This window comes from Gallus gallus, chromosome 1 (genome assembly GCF_016699485.2).
Source record: "Gallus gallus isolate bGalGal1 chromosome 1, bGalGal1.mat.broiler.GRCg7b, whole genome shotgun sequence".
Lineage (NCBI taxonomy): Eukaryota > Metazoa > Chordata > Aves > Galliformes > Phasianidae > Gallus > Gallus gallus.
In genome coordinates this window covers 128,766,344-128,787,998 of record NC_052532.1, presented here as the reverse complement: position 1 = coordinate 128,787,998, position 21,655 = coordinate 128,766,344, and the positions used below count along the sequence as shown (strand labels likewise).

Below are 21,655 nucleotides of genomic sequence, written 5' to 3'. Positions count from 1 at the left end.
CCTCCTCTTAAGAAAAAAAAAAAAAATTAGAGTCATAGAATGGTTTGGGTTGGAAGAGACCTTAAAGATCATCAAGTTCCAAATCCAGTTCCATGGGCTGGGCTGCTACCTACTAGATCAAGCTGCCCAGGGTCCCATCCAATATGGCACTGAATGCCTCTGGTGCTTCACCCCCTCTGAAAAACATCCCCAACATCTAATCTAAATGGCCCTTTTTTAGTTTAAAGCAGTTCCCTCTTGTCCTGTCGCTGTCTGTCTGTGTTAAAAGGTGGTCTCCCTTCTGTTTATAAGCTCCCATCAAGTACTGGAAGGCTGCAATGAGGTCTCCCCTGAGCCTTCTCTATGCCGAACAAGCCCAACTCCCTCAGCTTCTCTTCATAGGAGAGGTGCTCCAGTTCTCTGACCATCTTTGCAGCCTTCCTATGGACCAACTCCAACAGCTCTGCATCCTTCTTGAGATGGGGCCCCAGGCCTGGACACAGTATTCCAGATGGGGCCTCACGAGGGCAGAGCAGAGGGGGACAATCCCCTCCCTCTCCCTGCTGGCCACCCCTCTTCCAATGCAGACCAGGATATCATTGGTCTTCTGGGCTGCAGGTGCACACTGATGGCCCAAATTAAGTCTTTAATCTACCAGGACCCCTAAGTCTCCACAGGGCTACTCTCAAGGAGTTCTTCTCCCAGTCTGTACATTCATCTGGGATTTCCCTGACCCACATGCAACACCTTGCACTTGGCCTCACTGAACCTGCACGTGTGCCCAAGTTTACCAAGGTCCCTTTGGATGGTATCCCTTCCGTCTGCTGTATCAACTGCACTGCTCAGTTTGGTGTCATCAGCAAACTTGCTGAGTTTGCACTCAATCCCATCATTTATGTCACTGATAAAGAGCACTGGTCCTAAGACAGGCCCATGGGGGACACTACTCCTCACTGGCCTCCAACTGGACACGGGTCTGTTGACAACAAGCCTTTGGCTGCAATCATCCAGACAATTCCTTATCCACCAAACAGTCCAGCCTTTGAAGCTGTATCTCTCCAATTCAGAGATAAGGATGTGGTGTGGGACCATATCAAAGGCCTTGCACAAGTCTAGGTAGATGACATCACTTGCCCTTAGTTTAGGTAGACAAAATCAGTTGAAACTTAATGTTCCAGAAAAAAAAAAAAAAAAGCAGTTAATCTAACTACAATCTAACTTCTATTGGATAGCTCATCAGAACTGACTTTTGCTCTCAGGAATATGCATTAAGTCAAAGCAGGCCGCATAGTTGCTCCGGGACAAAAACAATCATTTTATGTTATGTATCTTTGAATTTCTTCTCTTTTTATTAATGCGTGGAATTATGCAAACATAAATAATAAACAGAAAATCATGCAGTCACATTAATGAAAGTTTTGTTCCTAATTTATATTGTTCTCAGCCATTCACATAGTAGGAAGAGCATCACAAACAGACATGAAAGAAGAAACATTGATGTTTAGAGAAGGCGTATTTATCCTTTCCACTTATCTCAGTAAAAATCAAATCCCAATTCCTTCATGCTGAGCAGTCCTTACATGCTTTTCTCACAATTGTAGCATTAATGAATGCTCTTCGTAACTTTAAGCTGTGAAACTTGCCTACAGTGTATTTACATGATCTGGATATAAATGCGCTGTACTTTGTTTTCTAGTATAAGAAAATCAAGGTATATTCAAGCTGTGGAAATAAATGTTCTCCTGTCCTTTCTCAGGCAGTGCTTAGCAAAGAATTAGGCCGAGGGTGAACAACTGATGAGCTAAGATTAAGCTCTTACTGGTTCCAATACTTCTCTATGATACAATTATTTTCAATCCTCTGTGATTCATAAAAAGAAAGAGGTAAATTTGTTTGAACACCACTTTTTTTTTTAAAGGCTGGTGGGATGCAAAGGAGGAGAGAAAAGCATTAAGATCAGCCATATGTTTTAGATTCTTTTCAAATAGTATCTTATGATACATTCTAGTTTTAATTAGTATTTCCCTTTACGCAGTTTTCATTAGTCACCATCATTACTTCTTATTGATATGCTGTTGGTTTATTTTCTTATAGTCATTAGCTGTGAAGCCGTGAGTATTTGGGCTGGAGTCTTGCCCATCTACTTCAGACACCTCACTGAGATGTTATTAGCTTGGTGAAATGTTGAGTGTCTGGGCCCTGGAAGGGACACGGTAGTAATCTAATCATCTCAACTTTCTGACATGGGCAGTGGCCAGAAAGAGGCACTTCTGAAGATCTGCACAAGATGTCTGCTGCCTCTGAGGTGCCTCAGGTGCTTCCTTCTTTCTGCTGACTGCAAAAGTGAACTCACACCACCAGCAGGCGAAGCCAGCCTGTGGCTAGAGCCCACATAGCCTCCTGGAAAGCCATTGGAAATACCAGGAATGCTCCATCCACACATGTCACAGCTGATCCATCCCTCCCGCGGGACTGGTGCTAATGAAGCGGTATGTGATCATAGCGCTTCCACCCACATTTTGCATAAAGATGCATAAAGCCGTAAGAAAGGAAGTGGGTGATGTTTCTAGACTCTTAATTAAATACTGAGCTCCAACTTCCCAGCAGAATGGCATAATTAGCAGCCACGAGGTATCGCGGGTGCTAGGTATTGCAGCTGAAAGCTTGTGCAGGCAGGATGGCAGAGGCAAGGGGCTGTAGCAGAGCAGACACAAGCCAACTCAAGGCTAGTTTCACAGTTCCAAGACTGGCAAGGGGCAGAGAACGTGGGGAGTGAAAGGAGGCTATGACCTATTACTCACTTTGTTCCATGACAGTCTTCCATTCAGCACATCCTGCCCCTGTTTTGGCCTCGTGCTTTTGCTCCCTTTGAGAGAAGAATGATTGTCATCAGCTTTGTGTACTGGCCTCGCAGAGGTGTGGGAGAGGCTGGCCATGCTTTGTACACGAGCGTGGCACAGCAGTCAGGGGGATTGCCCTTGAGGAGTCACATCAGTCCCTTTCAATTCCACTTCCTCCCTCAGTTCAAGACGTGCGCTTTGCACTCTGCACGTACGTCAAAGCTGGTGGCCCACACCGGAAGAAGTGAGATATAATTCTTACTACTGCTAATTTTTCAGGCTTCTGAAAGAGATTTAAATGCCTGTCTTCCTTAGCTGGATTGCAGTAGAACTTGAGGCAAGAGATAAGTGCCTATCTTCTCAAACATGTGTGGGTGAATAAAGTTAAATGCCCGAGGAACTTTCAGGTTCAGAAGGGAGGTGCTCATAAGATTAGGCCATGCTGGGAAATAGTTGGGATTGTTGTCTGCAATTCATGTGGGCTTTTGAGCACCTGCATACCATTTTGACAGGCTGCATTCTCCTCTTTTATTTCTACTGTGCAAAAAAGTGTCATTTTAGGTACCTCCAAACTAGGCATCGTCTTTCCTGCTATTAAGCACTTGAGCTGAGGAGGATCATCGAGAGCACTCAGCTCTCAGGGAGCCCTTCAGTAGTTTTGGGAGAGTTGTTTACCCAGAAAACAAAGGCAACTTTGCCAAGGGAAAAGCTGTCTGCAGCTATGCAATAGGAAGTCTCTGGGACTGAGAGCACACACTTCTACTGTGGGCAATCATCTGGTGGGACACAGTTACGTTTTTAGTAATGCTGGGGCATTAAATGTGTGTTAGGCCACAGGCGGGTCTAAGAACAGCCTTCTATGTATTTGTGTCAGTGCTACAACATTTGCCCATGAAGACGAAAGGCTTTTGACCCCTCTCACTCTTCATAGATCTTTCACTCTTTGAGAAATTGGTCTAATTAGGAAAAACTAACCCTTGTCAGTGTGGCTACAGAGATAAGGAAGTGAAGCTCAGGAACAGAATAAACAAGAGATTTGAGACTTGTAGCCTGAAGTTCAGTTATAGTAAAGAGGGGGTCAGAGTCTCAGCCCATATTCTCTAAACAGCATACGTTTCTTAGGATGGAGGAGAACAGGATGAAGATTTGGGCTATTTAGCACCAAGGAGTCCTGGAACGGGGACAACTTCCCCTTCAGCCAAATGCTCTAACCACTGACCTATTACGCAAGAAGCACAATGTGCTGAATACTCTTGCAGTTTTCTTAAATGACTGCCCCTGTAGTGACTATTATATTTGTGCATCGGAGTACTTGGCATATGTCCTGCTGTCAGGATGTGCCTGCTCTGCAAAGCCCACACCATGAGCTGCTGGGGCTGTGTGTGCTCTCCCCAGCACACCTGCTCCCTATCAGGTAGGATCTGAACACCTTCCCCTGCTGCTGCCCACCTGCAACTCAGGGAAGACTAAGAAACTGAAGATACAGAAGGCAGAAAAAGGCAGATGATTTAGAACAAAGTAAAATCTACAAACGTGTGCATGCATGCAGTACTTCTGCAGGAACCTAAGTAGAATGCAGACAAAGTATAACAGAAATACAAGAGCTTTTGTTAAAAACAGTTTCTGCCACAAAACAGCAGATTCACTTAGGATTGATTAGGGTAATTAGAAGCCTACATATTGTACTCAGCAACTTTAATTGGTGAATTGGCTGAAAATAAAATAACTGGAAATTCTAGATATGGCAAGGATTAACCAGCCTTATTTCGGTGGTGGAAAAACAGTTGTCATGTATTTCTTCAACTTTTCTATGTGAAAATGTCTATAAGTAGACAAATGAATAATGACTAACTAATATTCTTGAACTTTCAAAACCCCTTTGACAAGATCTGGCACAAAAGAGAGGCTAAACAACAGGAGGAGAAGAACAAACATTTACGAAACAGAAGAATAAAACAAAAACCCACATTCAAGCAAGAGCAAAACTAAAGGAGTGACTTCACTCATTAAATTTGAGCACAATAACAGCAGGATTTTCAGATGCCCTACCAGCTCTGATGCTGGCTAATATGCCGGGGGTTGGACATGATGATCCCCAGAGATCCCTTCCAACCCCTATGATTCTATGCTTCCTTCATGTCTTGGATGGGAGAAGTTGTTGTAGCAGAGTGACACAGAGCTGTTTGCATTGGTCAAGGTAGGAGAGGAGTAGAAGGATCTCAGACAGAGCTCAACAAGTAAGGTGGGCTGAAAGCGGTCTAGAATCACCACTCACAAGCTGGACATTGTGAGTTGATCTGTACCTCTATTTCTGTTGCTCTTTTTTTGCAACAATACTTCACCACCATGTACAGCACTGATAAAAGAAGCAAGATTTGTGTGCAGAACAGAGCAGATGGGCTTCCAGGTGCACATAACCTTGCCTGTGACCTTAGACAGACACGGCTATGACACTGCTGCTGCTGGTCATGCTCATGGTGCAGCACCAGAGCTCACTGCTCCTACCTTTGCTGGCACTTTTCTGAAGGCTGCTCTCACCTTATCATGGCCAACCAGCCACAGGCAATTGGAGGGAGCCCTGAAGGCATGAGAAGCCTCGGCTCTGAGGACACTGGCTGCGCTGCACCCTACATGCCACAGACAAGTGGGAGACACCACACCACAACCCCGGTGTGGGCAGACAGCCAAGTGATGGAAGGTGCGAGGGTTTGGCTGTCAACTTTTTCAGGGGCACAGGAGTGACGAAGTGTCCAAGATTGTGCTACGCAGAAAGACTTGTATGGTTGGGGCTGCTGCAACGGAAGGCATCTGCTGCTACCAAAATAATCCAACAAATTAACTGGTTTGAACTCTTCACACAGCTTGGGTTTGTGCCCTGGTCTGTCCACATGTGCGTATTTACCTTTGTACTCCCACTTTGCCTATTGATTCTTGGACCGGTGCCTATGCGTGTCATGTTTAGGAGCTGTGCTGCTTTTGTGCTCCGCTGTACAAACATCCTGAATTCCTTGGGCACTGCCCACCCATGGCACTCCGCAGTGAGCAGTGGGACAGCAGTCCCTTTACTTTTGTCAAAGGATGTCTGCGGTGTTTCAGACTGCCTGGCTCTACGCTGCTGCTAATAGGAAACAGCAGTGGGTAAAGATACAGCACCAGCTGCAGGGAAGATGATCAGACCAAAATATGATGCAAATGCTGAGAAAAGGAAGTTATGCAAATGCCACATAATAGGGTTTGTAAGGAAGGCTAGAGATGGGTTGGCCTTTGGTTTAGCTCCACTGAAAAATGGCCCAGCTCACTGGTAATGCGTGCCACAGTGCAGTGGTGGGATGAAGATGGACGACTCAGTGACAACAATGTCAGCATGGAGACATGTCCAGAGCCCTTGCTGCTACCTCTCCCTTCCATACTAAATGTGCTAAGGGCTCCTGAGGGCCCAGGGAATCCAGCAGTACTTCATGCCCTCTCTGCCCTTGTCATTCTTTTGTCCCTGCCTTGGCACAGCTGTCACCACCACCTCTCCTCATCCTGTAGCACTCACTGCCGCTCCATTCTTCTTAGTTCCACTTCACTTTCTAACCACCTTGACAAACCTGTCTCTCTATCTGCCTACAATCACTGGATTCCCCACTCTCTTGATCACACCTGCCTGTCAGTTGTCCAAAAGATTACGTATGTCTCATAATTTCCACTTACTTGAATAAACGAGTGGTTGCAATGTTATGTAACTTGTTTATGTTTGGTTTGTGCAGCAGTCCTTTGGATTTTGGCTATTCTATAGCATTACATTCATTTACTAAGCACAAAGCACAACTGTGTAAAAAGCTAGTGAGGCCAGGAGAAGAACAGACTAAAAATGGGAGGATTAAAAACATAAAAGGAAAAGATAAAAGAATAAAGTGGCCCTGCCATCCTTGAGGACAAGTTCACATGTGACACAGATGAGGTAAAAACAGACATCTGAAAATAAGCCATCTCATTTCTTGTCCTTAGGACGATCTGTGTCCCTGTAAGCACTGAGCTTTGCTTTTTGCTCTTCAAATCATTTCTGTTGGTACAAAAGAAAACCGTGATGTGATCAGAGTGCTGAATTGCTTCAAGAACCGCTGCAGAGAGGATTCAGCGAGGCACAGACCTTGTACTTTCTTCTCTAACAGTTGCCTGTGATGAGCCATAAAATGTCCAAGAATTATACTTTGACCCCCTAAAATATATGCGCTAGAAATTATCTGATACAACTCATTCTGCTGATAGGAAGAATTTAAACGCTGGAGAAAGCCAAGAGCTCATCAGGAGAGTTATTAAGAACACCCTTCTCGAATTACCTAAAGATGTCTGATTCCAATTATATAAACGATACTAGACTTTAGTTTATTGAAAGGTAATAAACTATTCTTATTATACGTAATACATTACTTCTGATAGTGTGATTCCAAGTCCATTAAGGCAGCAGTTTAATTCAACATCATCATCACATTCCAGTGTGCCGAGACAGAGCAGAATGAAAGATCAGCCATTTTTACAAAAAATCTGACACTGGAGACTGACAAATAAGAAACAAATTGGTTACTGCTCACTGCACTGGCTGCTCCAGCCAGATCAATGACGCCAGGGTTCCCAGGAGGCGTGCTGGTTAGGAACAGGGCTTGTAAGATTCCTCACCATGCCAGATTTTGTATTGTGTCCTAACCTGCTGCTGCTGTTTGAGTAATATCAGCTTCATGTATTCAGTATTTAATGGCAATAAGCCTAACATAAAGAACTCAGATATCACCGCTTGTAAAAATGATAGATCTATTTTTATATTCTGGGTTTGGATTTTTTTTTTTTTTGGTGTAAAAGTGTATTTTTAAGTACCAATGACATAAAATGACATAGGTGGTTCACATGCCTAAGAAGCTTTTAGAACTCAGATTTAAGCCTGTTTTGTAACAAGTATTTTTCATCTAATAAAAGGCCTTAATCCAAACAGTCAATAACTGAAGTGAACAGTTACAATCTTAAAAGCCACTTCTTAAAATGAGGTTGCTTTCCCCCCCCCCCCCCCCCTCAAAACTTGCCAAAGAACATCACGTAGTGATCCACTCCATGTCACACTGACTGTTAATTGATACATTTTGGTTAAGCTTCTTTACCACTGCAGAACATCTTATTCCAAAATCCCAGCAGGAAGGTGTGCTTCTGCTCTCTGACTTCGCTTCAGAGCGGATTTAGAGAAGGTCTACATCACTAAACTACAGAGGGTTTATATAACATCACATAATAATAATAAAAAAGGCACATATTGTAACTGTATATATATATACTTATGTGTGCAGACAGATAAAATGACATTCTGAAATGTCATTAAGCTTGCAGGAGGGGAGTGGCATTTCCTGCACCCAGGACTTAGCATGGAAATGTTTGAAGGGGGTGGCTGATGCTGTTACTTTTTTCCTCAAAAGAGTATGGATTTCTATCTGTGTAATTCACATTATGGAATTGTTTCCAATTTGAAAATATTTGGAAAATATTGATACAGCATGCACTTGTTATGCAAAGAAAATTATAGGTGGACAGCAACTTCTCCCAGTAACCGCACATCGAAGTCACGAGCCTTAGCAAGCAGCTTTAACCTATCAGACATGTAAAGCCACAAGACTTTGCTACTGTCTCTGATTAAAGAAAAGAAAACAACCAAAACTATGCATTATGTACAAGATAAGTGGTTTTATGCTCATGATTTTGCAGGTTGAGTTTCTGACTGCAAAACAAGGGGGTTTCCTGCAACTGCTGTGTTAGGTCTTGTGCCCATCTTGCTTGCGGTCAGCCTGTCTTTTGTTGGGTTATTGCTTTCTAGTAGTAAGACTGAATATGCAGTGCACTACGTTTAAGTCTTTTACTCAAGGAGGAATGAAGGTAAAAACCAGTTTCTCTTTACTAAATTCTGCATCCGACTTTCCTTGCTGTTTTGTTTCTCACAACATCAATCATGCCCTTGTTCCGCATTGTCTTTCCACAAGCTGTTTACAGTATGCCATCAATAGCAATCAAGGATCTGATTCTATCTCTCCTGTTACTGTTGATTAAATAGAGAGAGTAAAAACAAGAGAGCTTGCTTGCTTAATCAGAATAGAGTTTATTTACACACAGAAACATACATTTGCCCGTAGTCAGGCCCAAAGAAATTGCTGCCCTTATGTACAGGTTTAATTTTGCCCTCTATTTAATCATTAACTCTTTCTGTTCTAAGCAAGAAGTTCATTTAAATGGTGATGTTACAAAGGAAAGCTTTACTTAGCTTCCTTTCCATCCAGAAATGCATGTGGATGAACTTGTGTGCTGCAGCCTGGGGAAGACAGTGAGCATTGAACAGCCACATCATGTGAGATCCAAGATCAGCACAGGTCTGTACACAGACATTAAAATGACCAGCACCTGGTATCTTAGAGGGAAATCTAACACCTTCTTACTAGACAATTTCCTATACGGTAAATTCTACCTTCTTTCTCATCTTTACTTACTATACTAATATTTAATAATGATCACTGGACTACAATTCTGAAGCTGCAATATCTATTTTTTTTGTCTTACCACCATTTATGGTCTCTTTAGGTATAGCAAATATAACTACTCACATTAAATTTGACTTTCATTCAGCCTCTTTTAGTTGTGCTGCATTTCACAGTCTAACCACACACATTCAGTGACAAAATATTCCACCTTCTAACTTCACTGCTTATCCCCTTACTCATGTATTGTATGTTCAGAAAAAAATCCCAGTCTTTCTTTAAAGTAGTTACTATTTTATATACTTCTTTTTTTGTCTCTTACTCATTTCCTGTTTAGCATAAGTGATCTTTTCCATCTCTTCAGAGGGAGTTTACAAGACACCACAATCTGTCACGATTCCTTTAGATACTCCTTGTTTGAAGCGTGTGACAGTGTCTCAAAGAATTGTTAAGGTTGGTTGGAAAAGACTGCTAAGGTCGTCTAATCCAACTGCAGTTGACCAAACTAGACCAGTCTAGTCCAAGTCTCAATGTAACCAAGACTGCTGCGCAGAAAGAAGTGCTGATACAGAGGACAGCTCGTGTATTTACAGTGTGAAACCGCAGATGTAAACTAAGAAGAGATTAAAGCACTAAGCAAACAGAATGATGTTTGCGTTAAGGCCTGCACAGAGCTGGTTGGCCCCATGGACTTCTTCCTTGCCCCAAGCAGGCCTGCTAGCCATGTGAAGCCATGGGTGGTGTTGACTGGCCTTGTGTGGGCCTTGGGGCACCTCTCTAGGGGAGTAGCAAGACGAGCACATCTGATGGACCTGGATCAGGACCAGGAGCAGCCTACTACCTGCACTGGCTTGGGTAACATTTGCCTTCCCACCAACCCATACATTTTCTTGACAGGTGCTTATGCTGGAACCACATCCTCTCCTTCCTGATTAGATCCCCACTCTGCTGAGGGCATTTTGTAAGTCATCTTCGTTCTGCACTTCCCTTTTTTCAGATCACTATTCTGTGACACTCGAGAGAGGGAGGGAGAAAAAAGAAAACAAAGGTTTTGCAACGAGTCCTTGAAACTTTTTAAATGTAAAGCTTGGTCTCAACCCAGACCTTTTCTCTTTAATTATCTGCCACTGCTGCTTGGAATTTTCAGAGCCATTTGAGCCCTGTAATAACTTGTTTGATTTATAGTTACAATGATTTATTCCTGCTGGGGGAAAACCACGCTGATTACTTCTCCCTTGCTTTTGCTGAGTCATTCTGCACGCTCACATTAGCTATTACAATGGGTTTCTAAGAAGACATAATACCAGTCATTGTAATGTTCTGAAAGCAAAGCCTTGATGTACATACACACAGTTAGACATCCTGCAGAATGTATCATAAGGGAAACTGAACCCACCTTTGCAGTGTGCAGACACTTCAGGTTCTTCCAAGCAAAATATTTTTGCCATACTCCTAGAATCAGACATGCTCTCTGTTATTTTCTTGCTCACCTGAAGCTACCATTTCATTCTATATTCTATGTGCTGCTGCAATATGTTACCTTGTTTGCTTTGTTTTGCTATGCGCTAGGCTGATAGTTTCAATGATTTTTCCTCTATGAACCTCAAGTCTTTTTTTCTGATCACTATGCTGGACGTTGGTCCTACTTAAGGCATATATTTTGTGGGTTTTTTTAAACTCCCAGATCAACTACTTTCCATTTATATATCCTGAAGTGCTTCCAATAGAAAGCACAACCATTTTATATATGGTCGTTTTGCTTCCTGTAAATGAAATCATGTACCCCTTTGCAGAGAGTCCATCACGTATCGTTCTTAGTACTCAACAAGAAGTAATTTTTTACTCCTTTCAGACCTCTTGCACAAAGGGGAAATTTTCTCTTCTTTCAGTATCAGCACTGTATCTGCAGAATACATAATTTTACCTTCAATTAAGCTTGCTACTCATCAATGGAACACCACTAACTTAAAATGTATTACAAATCTTCCGGAGCGACAATAGATTTCACTATCCCAAAGATACATTTCTTGATAGCCTGAAGCCACTAATCACAAACTGATCTAGATTATTAGTGCACAATACCTCATCCATCTGGTCCTTTACTGTATTGTTTTCTTACCGCTCTGAGCTCTCTTCAGAGCTTTTGTTCATATTTCTTTCCCCTGCACTTAGCACTTTTAGCATCCTCACCAGCCTACTCTGCAGGGACTCCTCAGGGCAGGGGTGTCCCTGGTGGGATTGCTGTTCTGCAAAGCAGAGAAAAGTCTACTCATTTAATGATACTGATTTATTTGCAAACTTTTAGGCTTTGCCTACTTGCCAGCATCCTTTTAATTTACACACCGAAGAAACTCATTGAAAATATTCACATCCAAGAAACATCTAGATGCAAACATTCCAGGCTGGATGTGGCTCTGGGCAGCCTGATCTAGTGGTTGGCGACCCTGCACATAGCAGGGGGGTTGCAACTCGATGATCATTGTGGTCCTTTTCAACCCAGGCCATTCCAGGATTCTATGACTCTATGATATCTATTAAGATCAGTGGAAATTTTGTGACAATACTCCTCTGGACAAATTAGTAGAGTCAGCAAACGGACTCTGGCTTCCTGACATTCCTGACAGCAATCTTAATTTTCTGGCTCTTTTTTTTTTTCCTTGAGATTCTTCCAGTTCCTTCAGCGTATTTCTTCACCTCCTAATATTGTGAAAGACACCATTACTGTCTCCTGCATCCTTAGCACCTACAGATTCCAATCAAAATATCAGCAATAAGGATGGATGCCTGGCTGCCAGGACTTTCTTTGTCTCACAGCAGTACAAAAGGCAAAACCCCCATGAATCATTTTCCTTCCATTGGTGTGGCCAAGTGACACGAGAAATTATGGCTTTGAAATGAAATCCCATCTCCGCCTGTCACTCTCTGTGTCACTGTGCCACAAAAGAAGATGAGTGAGGCTGTACAAAGTGCCTCCATGACCATGTGTTCTGGTGCTATAGGAAGGATGCAGACCTGTTGCCATTTGCAGCAGCTGATACCATGTAAAGTGCTCAAGCTGAGAATACTCTCTGATAATTCACTGAGGACAAGACTCAAAGCCTAGCAAAACTATGAGACGTATCTCTGTGGGCTTTGGATCTCTTTGGATGCCTTTCTGCAGAATGAAAAGAAAGGACAGAGCAGGAATTATCTTTGTAAGTGAAGGCTAGGGAGGGAGGCCAGGCTGGAAATACTCAACACCTCTCTGGATTTGCACAAACAGCAAACAAAACAGCAGCCATATTCTATGCTGATTGTAACAAAAGGGTCTTGTTTCTTCTATACAGTGGTCTCTCTGAGGGATTTGCGAGTGGTCTTCCACCTTCTGAATCCTCATGATCCTTCCCAGTGCCCTGACCTCCTCGCGTGCAGCGGGGGCGGACTTCATGAGAATGAAAAGAAGCTTTAACTCAAATATAAATGCTGCAGAAGATGCCTCTTCTATTCCATCAGCAATGTCTGCAACACTGGCTTTGATTCTCAGATTTAATTACTGACGATAGTCCTTCAAGTGTTACGGTCCCACTGCAGCAGAGCCATGGTTTTTCTGGGAAAGTGACTTCAGAAACAGAATGAAATAAATAAAAAGTATCATGTGATTCCATATAACTGCAGGCAGATTATATCCTCAATTACACTTGTACAACTCTATTAAATACCAGTGGGGTTGCACAGGTGTAACTGGAAGCACGACTGCCCTCACAATCTGAAACACCACAGGGCAGAAGCAAGAACATGCCACCAACCTCCACAGCCCCAGCCAGGCTGGCAGGCACAACTACAGCACCACAAAAATCTGCCAGATGTCTGGGTTTCAGCCTTCAACATTTCAGCTCTGACCCGGGGGCATGACTAGTGACTATCTCTGGACATAGGTGATTCTGATTCTGTGATAACACAGACGGAAAAAAAGGAAAAGATTTGAGCTTATTCTTGAACGGTTTATGGGAAAAGTTACAAATTTCCATACCTATTTGTGTTTGCACATCAGTGGTCTTTTTTTCTCCATGCTCATAGCCTAATCAACGAGGAACATGTAAAACAAATGTTAGCTTATAAAATTAGAGACACTCCGCTAAGATGCCGCTGCTGAGATGTGTGATGTTCCAAACAATAGAGCATAAGATTTAAATAACTGAAAGCTATTTTAGAATAAATGTGACTTGTTTCAGTGGAGTACACAAGAAGAAAATAAAATTAAGGAAAATAGCCCAAATGGAAAGCGTAAGTTATTAATATCAACAGACTACACCATGTAGGCTTGCACTTTGTAGCTCCCATTGCTCTATCTGTCTTCACAGCTGGTAAGAACTTCCACGTTCAGGGAAACTCTAACATTTCAAGATTTGCTTTCATGCTGAATCAGAATTAAAATTTCAAATTCCTCTCAGAGAAAATTCTGAAAAGTTACTGCTCTTAGATATTACACGTAGGTAGCATCAAAATACTGTCCTACGTATATCATATCAGTCTCCACAGCATCTAACAAGAGCATACTGTAATATTTAATTTGGTATTCTAATATCATTACAAAGTCAACATGAAAGGAATGGGAAAATTAAACACTTCAATTCACAAAGCAGAATATTTGGATGATGAACATAGATGTTGGGGTGAGATTTTCAGCGCTGTGGAAATGTTTGCATTTTGAAAAAAAATTACTTGCTGGCAGCAAACTTTCTCACCCACTATTATTTTACTAGCTAAGTTTTCACACCTCTAAGTTTTCATCCCTTCTTCTCTCAGACTGTATCCTGATAAAGCAGTTTGTCTTTTCTTCTCATTGCCTTCCTTCCTTCCTTCCTTCCTTCCTTCCTTCCTTCCTTCCTTCCTTCCTTCCTTCCTTCCTTCCTTCCTTCCTTCCTTCCTTCCTTCCTTCCTTCCTTCCTTCCTTCCTTCCTTCCTTTCTTTCCAGCACCGTGATGAGAGAGAAGCTTTATTACTACATTTAGTTTTTTTCCTAAAGTGCCTAGCTATACAGAGACCTTCACACCTCTGGGCTAATGTGCAAAACAGCTCACATTAAATCCTGGTGAGGCAAGGAAACATAAAATTATCGATAGTGAGACATACACATTTAAGGGGAGAGCTGGAATTAGAATCAACACAGCCCTGGATTGTGCACTGTCCTTTAGGCTCTCTTGCCTCTTGAGAAAATTTGCTGGGAGGACAGGCTGCCTGGCTGCAGTACCATGCACAAAAACAGATGTTCAGTAGACTCCTGAAAACACAATGCCTGCATATGGGAATGGAGATAGAGGGTGCACCTTCACTGGTGCTGCCATCCGGACCATGGAGTGGTCCTCTGCATGCAGCCCACCTGACACTGTGCAAAACTAAGCCTGAGGAGACATCCTCCAAGCTCCCCTGATCCCACAGCCATGCCACCAAATGGGACATAGTCCCAAGTGGTTCCTGCAGCCTGTTCCTGTGGAGGTACACTACTGCTAGTGCAGGTACAGCCATAAAAATCTACAAGCCAGGTGACCAGTTAAGACTGGGCCTTTTCTGAAAGCATTTGCAGATCATAGTATGTAAGAAAGGTGGTTAAGAAACTAAACACATAGGTTCAATGGCAGAACTCAGTGTAGAACACGGTGGTGCACCATGCCGTCCACCTGTAAAAGCAACACTGAACCTCAGAGAGATAAAGAGGTAGAGAAGCACTATTGCATCCCTGCCACACGTGTGGAACCCCTTCATCTGGTTCTGCATGTCAGGGAGCTGCTGAGTGTTAGGTGGGATGACTCCCCTGCTGTGCTTGAGGGAGGTGCCCCACTAGGATGACTCCCTCCTCTAGTCATACTTGTGAATGGAAACACAAGCTGCTGCTCAGAATATTCTGCTGCTGCTGTTCTGACAGGCAGCAGCACTGAAAACTTCACAGGAAGTAAAGAAAAATGCTGTGTAGCAACAAAGTGCACATTACCCAACAGCTTGAACTGCAGCATGCCCTAGACTGAACACAAGGTGCCCTGTAATGCTGTGCCCAGGCTCCTCCATTCCACCTTGCGACCAAGTGGGGGATTTCAGCAGGCTGGCCTCCAAGCCAGACACTCACACTTTGGGCTGCAAAGATTTTCAATATCTCGAAAAACAAGCTCTTTTAATCTTTAAAAACAAGTGCTTGTAAAAGTGCACAGCATGCGTGGTCCTCATAAACGTTCAGTGTTTTTTTCAGATACTACAAATCTGGGTATGCTGTCCCATTACAGTCAATGGCAAGACCCAGGCAAAAATGCTGATTTGATTTTTAAAACAGCAAATAGATCAGTGGATGTATTTTGTTCTGAAGTGTTCTTTTTGGGTTTGTTTGATTGCTTAATTGATTGTCAGATTTTATAGTAGGAGAAAGCAAGTCAATGTTGCTATACTATCCACATAACAAGATCTTTCATCTTCCTTTCTTCTACTTTTGATGCCTCAAAACTTGAACATTCTCAGACTCTCAAATAAAATCTTTCTCAAGCCTTTTCATACCTTTTTGTGTGTGTGTGTGTGTGCTACATTCTTGGGAAGCAGCAATGGCCAGAACAGACTGGCTTCTGAGAATGAGCACGTTATTTCTATGGTGCCATTTTAATATTCCAAGAATTAAGAGTCTAAATAATTAATCTCCACTGTGAACAGTCTCAAAAGCATGGTACTGTCAAACAGTACTGGGAAATGGCTAAGAGAAGGCCCCATCCTTCTCGTACTGCTGTCAGTGGGAATTTTGCCAAGCAAGCTCAGCATGAACGGGTTGAGCCCAAAGTAATCAGTTACACAGACGAGTAACTGAAAAGCCCTTAATTATAGCATGATGATTGAGTATTATTACAGTCATGAGACACCAACATCTTCTGGAACCAAAGTGAAGAACAGGAACGTATCAAGAGCATCCCTGCTCCGAGCCGTGCCCTGGCGGGGCCTTCTGCCAGGCGGTGTTGGCAGGCCACCACAGCTGTCCTTGTCTGGGCCACGGCCTGACGCGCACAGTGAAAGCAGCACAGGCATCCTGCCCAAAGCTCCTCTCAGCCCGCGAAGGCTGTGCAGTTTACTAAGTGAAAAGGAGCTGACGGCCCTGTGCGCTGGCTGACATCATGGTGAACGCTCCAGCCACTGCAACTCAGCGCCATGGAGCCTGAGGCCTGCTCCTGCAGCTCTGGCCTGCCTGCCGGCTCCCAGGCAGGGAGCTGAGGGCACGCCAGCCCCTGGGCTGGGCACAGAGCACACCATGTTGTGTGGCAGCTCGTGGGATGCAGTCATAGGCACTGCGAGGATCTCCATGGGCCTCCATGCAGCATCCACTGTTGGGAAGATGCGCAGTTTGCAGAGTCCATCAGAGAATGTGGAGCTTAAATGGCCCCCTGCTAAAGCTTACTAAATCACTGTCGTACTAAATCGTGAGCAGTGTTTGGTTCTGTTCCGAATCATCAAAGTCACAGGAAGCTGCAGTGATGACAAAGGGAAAACACACCCACTGCAAGTTTTATGTACATTTTGTGGGGGATTTTTTTTTCAATATGTTACTTACGAGACAAATTCTTATGCCACATTTTAATTTAATTTCCACGTTTGCGTTTTGCTTATGCTTCTTATCTGAAAGAAATTGTGAAACTCTCCCACTGCTTCCTGCCTGAAAATGCTCTTTCTGGATGCAGCTCTGATCTCCCTGACGTGTTGTCACTCTTTGTCTCCTCCTGAAATTACCATTAAAATGGTACACTGGCAAGCAGTCTCATTTGTAACGGTAGGGGATTCTGAAATATTTTCAGTTATTCTCATAATAGCAGTCGGTAATTTCCTGAAGCTATGCGTTCTGATTAAGCATTTTCTTTCTTTCCACAGCTCTCTGAAGCAGTAGTAAGAAATCACTGCTATTTCATTTCAACCTCTCAAGAGATGAGCAAAAATCAGTTGCCTGGAAAGCAGAAACACCACTGCCCTTATTAAAAGGTCAGACAAAAACACGCTGAAAACTTTTTGGATATTTGTATAAAGTGATGATTTATGACTGAGTTGTTTACTGCACAAAGGAGTTTTTATGTGACCGTGTGCATCTTGCTATCACATACTTAATGCCATTTACAGGAGAGAAGGATCTGTATTCCTCAGACAAGCATTCTGACATTTCAAAAAGATAACAGCTACCTCTCTGCTTAAACAATATGCCTGGGAATTCATTTGTCATTGGTTGTAGAAATGTCAGACTGCCAGATTAAGTGATAGAAGAATTAAATTCTTTTCACTCTTTGACTGTGTGCTAAAATACCCAACAAAGTAAAAGCTGCTGTTCTTATTTTCTAAGGGCAACTACTGCATTTGGTAATATCTTCCATGCAAATCCATAACACAATATACTTATTATTCCTGAATATTCCACCTACTCTAACCAGCGCTATGCTTCAGTTCTCAAGGTTTATGTACACTGCAGTGTACAGCAAATACTCTGCACCTCTCAGTTGGGTGACTACATTTCTGGGGTGCTGCAAACTCAGACAATTAGAGTGCAGCTTTGATTTCATACAGAAACCTGTGGAAGGAACAGTTCATTCTGGATGTGGACTTTGTGCAGACCCAAGGGTGGGAGTGAATATAGGGAATGTGTGTTTTACACAGAGAGGCTTGTCATGCCTACAGCATTTATACTCTGAAAGTGCAATAACTACAGGGCTATCAATGTTTTTAAGGCATTGGAGGAGGTGGAGCCACAGCTGCCTTTCTTGTGATTTGAAAGAGGTGGGAAAATCTCTGGGAAATTAAACTAACTATAAATTGGGGAATTCTCTGGGAAAATCAAGAAAGAGCACTTCAATCACATACAGTAGAAAGATGTTCTATCAGCCACAAAGAATGCCAGAAGGCATCGTTGCAATCCGCATTTCCTACAGCATAACCAAAAATATCTCTTAGATCGTGTTTTCACACTACTACTCATACCCTGTAAGAGATCACTCTGCATTGGCAATCAGGACAAAGCAAAATGCTTCCTGCTTCCTGATGCTGTATAGGCACAATAAGTGGATTGCTTACTGTGGAGAGAGAAAGAAGCTTCCTAGCTCCATCAAATTCTCAACCTCTGCTACCACATGTCCAAATCCAAGGTGTCCCCTTTTCACAACTGTACACTGGTACAGGTACTCCCGATGACCAGGGAGTCAGCCTGTGAGCTTCTTCAGTCTCACACAAGTCAGTACAGACAGGGAGTTAATGCAGGCATGGGTCCTGCAGTGAGTTCAGATGGGTCACCGCCTTTCGAGCTGGACATTGAGCAGGTTCAACATCCTTCCTGCAAAGAATTATGGGCAGGGGCAGGGCACTGGTAACTGATCCAAGACTCAAAGAGGCTTTGAAAACTTGCACAGAAGTGTCCACATTATTATTCTTTCCCTCCAGACTTACCAGTTATGTCATCTATCTGTTAAATTCATGTTTTAGAAGACAATTCATTTGCATTCTCATATACTTCTCTTCGAAGTGATGACTTCCATGTCAAAATGCTTTTTGACTTATTAAAGAACAAATAAAAAAGGAAGGTCATTACCTTCTTAATAAGCACAGAAACTAGAATCTTCTGGAGAAAATTAGTATTTATCTCTTTCCCTGCGTAAATCACTGTAACCCACTTTTCCATTTTGTCCTATGGTGAAGGATTGCTAGGCAACGTTACACCTGCAGGTCAGCTGCCACTTCATGACTATGCCCATGTCAAAGTTTTGAGACATGCACTGAATTTCTTCAAAGATTATGTTGCCATTGAAGATTAAGAAAACTTAAAAATACTTGGCTAATCTTCCTTCTGTAATATTAGCTCTTGCTTATTCTAGAGCTGTGTTGCTATAGCTGAATATTACTTGCAGTGTCTAAATATTTGGAAGTAAAAACTGCTATTTTCTTCAGTAGTCTAATGAAGTAAGGCATAAGATAAAGCTTGATTTTAATTATAAGGTGTCCTTCCTCTTAGTCTGCCTGCCTTCCCTGTTTTACATGCCAACAGCAACTGTTTGATTTGACTTGAAGTACTACTGAGCTGCCATCCTGAAGTAGCAGATGAATCATTCTAATATCTGATAACTCTCCCAAATAAAGGCAGCTCTCTACAGGAGCAAATGTCAGTCTCCATAGCTTAACAAGCTTATCTGAGCAAATGCATTTAGCGAGGACACTCTCACATTGAAAAGCTGACCGCTGATGGTGGGATTTTCAGCATTTTGCCAAAACGAACGGGTAGGCAATGATATTCCTGCTTCTGAGCAGGACTTCATTAAACAGCTTATACCTGAGGAAAACATCAAGAATAGCAGACATACGCTCTGCTGCAAAAGTTATCAATAATTCAGTCCCAAAAGATACACGGCATTCCTCAGATAGCAAGTGCTCCTCAGTAGGCCACCATGGGGCAGAGAGCTGGGCATACCCTGCACCATGCTGCAGAGATCCTCTTTGCAGAGGGAACCCATGCACTGACTTGTCTTGATTATGAGTCACATCCAGATGTTCAGCTGCTTCAAGGAAATGCCGCTTTCAAGTGGTTTTGATTTTTGTGGCCAGAGCCATCATTCAAAGCAGCACTTTGCTGGTGCCTAGACCTCGGCAGTCTGCCCAAGCCATCTCCCCAAGGCCAGGACCTCACTGACCACCTTGAGCTGAGCGCAGAGGCTCGGTGCCCGCAGGTGTGTTTCCGCGGAGGGCAGCCCTTCTGTGGGGCAGCATCTCCCTCTGGAGGCTCTGCCGGGCACCTGCTCCTCTTGCCTGCCCCGTGCCTCCCTGCAGCTGCTAGCTCAGCTGGGCGGCCAAAACCCAAGGAAAGCTGGATGTCTGTCGTAGGGAGAGCCCACTCTTCACCATCACCTGAACGTCAGACTGGGTAAGCCTTCATTTCAATGCAACAGGATTAGCTGCCATCTACCCTGAGCGTTAGAGAAACATACTAACAGCAGGTAGGGAGAACTTAGCTGTTGACTTGCTTAGTCCATCCCATGTTAAAGCTTCATCATTCTTTCTCTGTGTGAATTTTTATTTCAGAAATAAGGAGGCAAAAAGGCAGTATGTGCCATACTCTCATACCCACGCCCAACTCCGGACAGTCTTCTGTTGACTTTTCTGGGACTATGCAATATACAATAGGAAGCTTGCTCCACTGCCCTCTACAGACACTTGCAGTGGTGTTTCAGTTGCTAAACGTTATTCCTTGAAGAGAAAACAGTCCGAAAAGCCTCCTCCTTCTCTCTGTTCTTTACACCTTTCAAGGCAGATGACCTGTTTAACATACTTTTACTTTAAGGCCTAGCATACTTTCACCTTATAGTTAGTTTACACGTTTAGTATTTAAATTTATGTTGTTGGGTCCTTCGCAGTTTTTCTTCTTACTACACATAGAAGACTGACAGTATACTTGGACAAGAAACCTCCATTGCAGCCAGATACATGGGTACAAAGACAATGTCATGGTCTTATCAATGTCTTCAAAAAACAGTCTTTCTAGAACTCTGGACACTGATTTATAAAGCCCAAGTCCTGGAGGCTTTGGTGACAGTCCCCGTAGCAGTCACAGTTATTCTAAGCACCTTTGTCTTTCTGTTCTGGGCTCATGTAACATCATTTGTACAAGCTGATATTCAAAGATCTTTAGTTTTCTCTGTGCCAGACAGCTATCTTATCAGCAAGTAATGTTGATGGTTCTGACTTTTCTGGGGTTGATATTAAAGTCCTGTGGACAAGTAGGCTCCCTGGGGATCTTTTTTGTTTGTCTAGTCATGCAGTGATGTTATTATTATTTTTTGTTCCCAAGTCATTCCGTGCTCTTATCACTTGCCACCTCTACAGAGATGCTGTTATTGACACATTCCGCTGAGAGGTATGAGCCACTTGATTATGCTTGCCTTTTTATTTTATTTAATTACCAAGCAACCACTGATGCACAACGGCTATCTAATACAGTCACAGCTCAGGAACTGCATCCTTCCACTTTGCATTTTTCATCGGTGCCAAAGGATGATAACTGCAGTAGACAGTGTGAATAACCTGGATTTCTGACTGCTTCACAGAATACTATGGAGGATAGTTTTCAGTTCTGCCAGAGTCCAATCTACTACACCAGCTTGAGATATTGATTGCCTGGAAATGTTTATTTCCACTCTGCTTGAACTTCAGGAGTTGACAAACTCTGCATTTAAAGGTAGCTGAAGTTTTCCTATCGGTGCTGCTAACGGACGTAGGGCATAAAAAGCTGAGCACTTACATATCTCTCCGAAGAATAACAGGTAACCTCCTCCTTTTGATGTTAAATTCAGACCATTTCGTAGAACCCAGTCCCTGTGATTT

At 43.0% G+C, this 21,655-nt stretch overlaps 1 protein-coding gene and 1 long non-coding RNA gene across 3 annotated transcripts in view; one reads left to right on the top strand and one right to left on the bottom strand.

The window, feature by feature from the left end:
* The window catches only part of ZBED1 (zinc finger BED-type containing 1), a 52,839-nt gene that overhangs the window by 13,133 nt on the left and 18,051 nt on the right, over positions 1 to 21,655 (bottom strand). The gene's annotated exons all lie outside the window — the stretch shown is intronic.
* LOC107051960 lies at positions 8,851 to 13,558 on the top strand. Its single transcript, XR_001463973.3, has 2 exons — positions 8,851 to 9,205; positions 12,637 to 13,558. It is a non-coding gene; the product is annotated as an uncharacterized LOC107051960 (long non-coding RNA).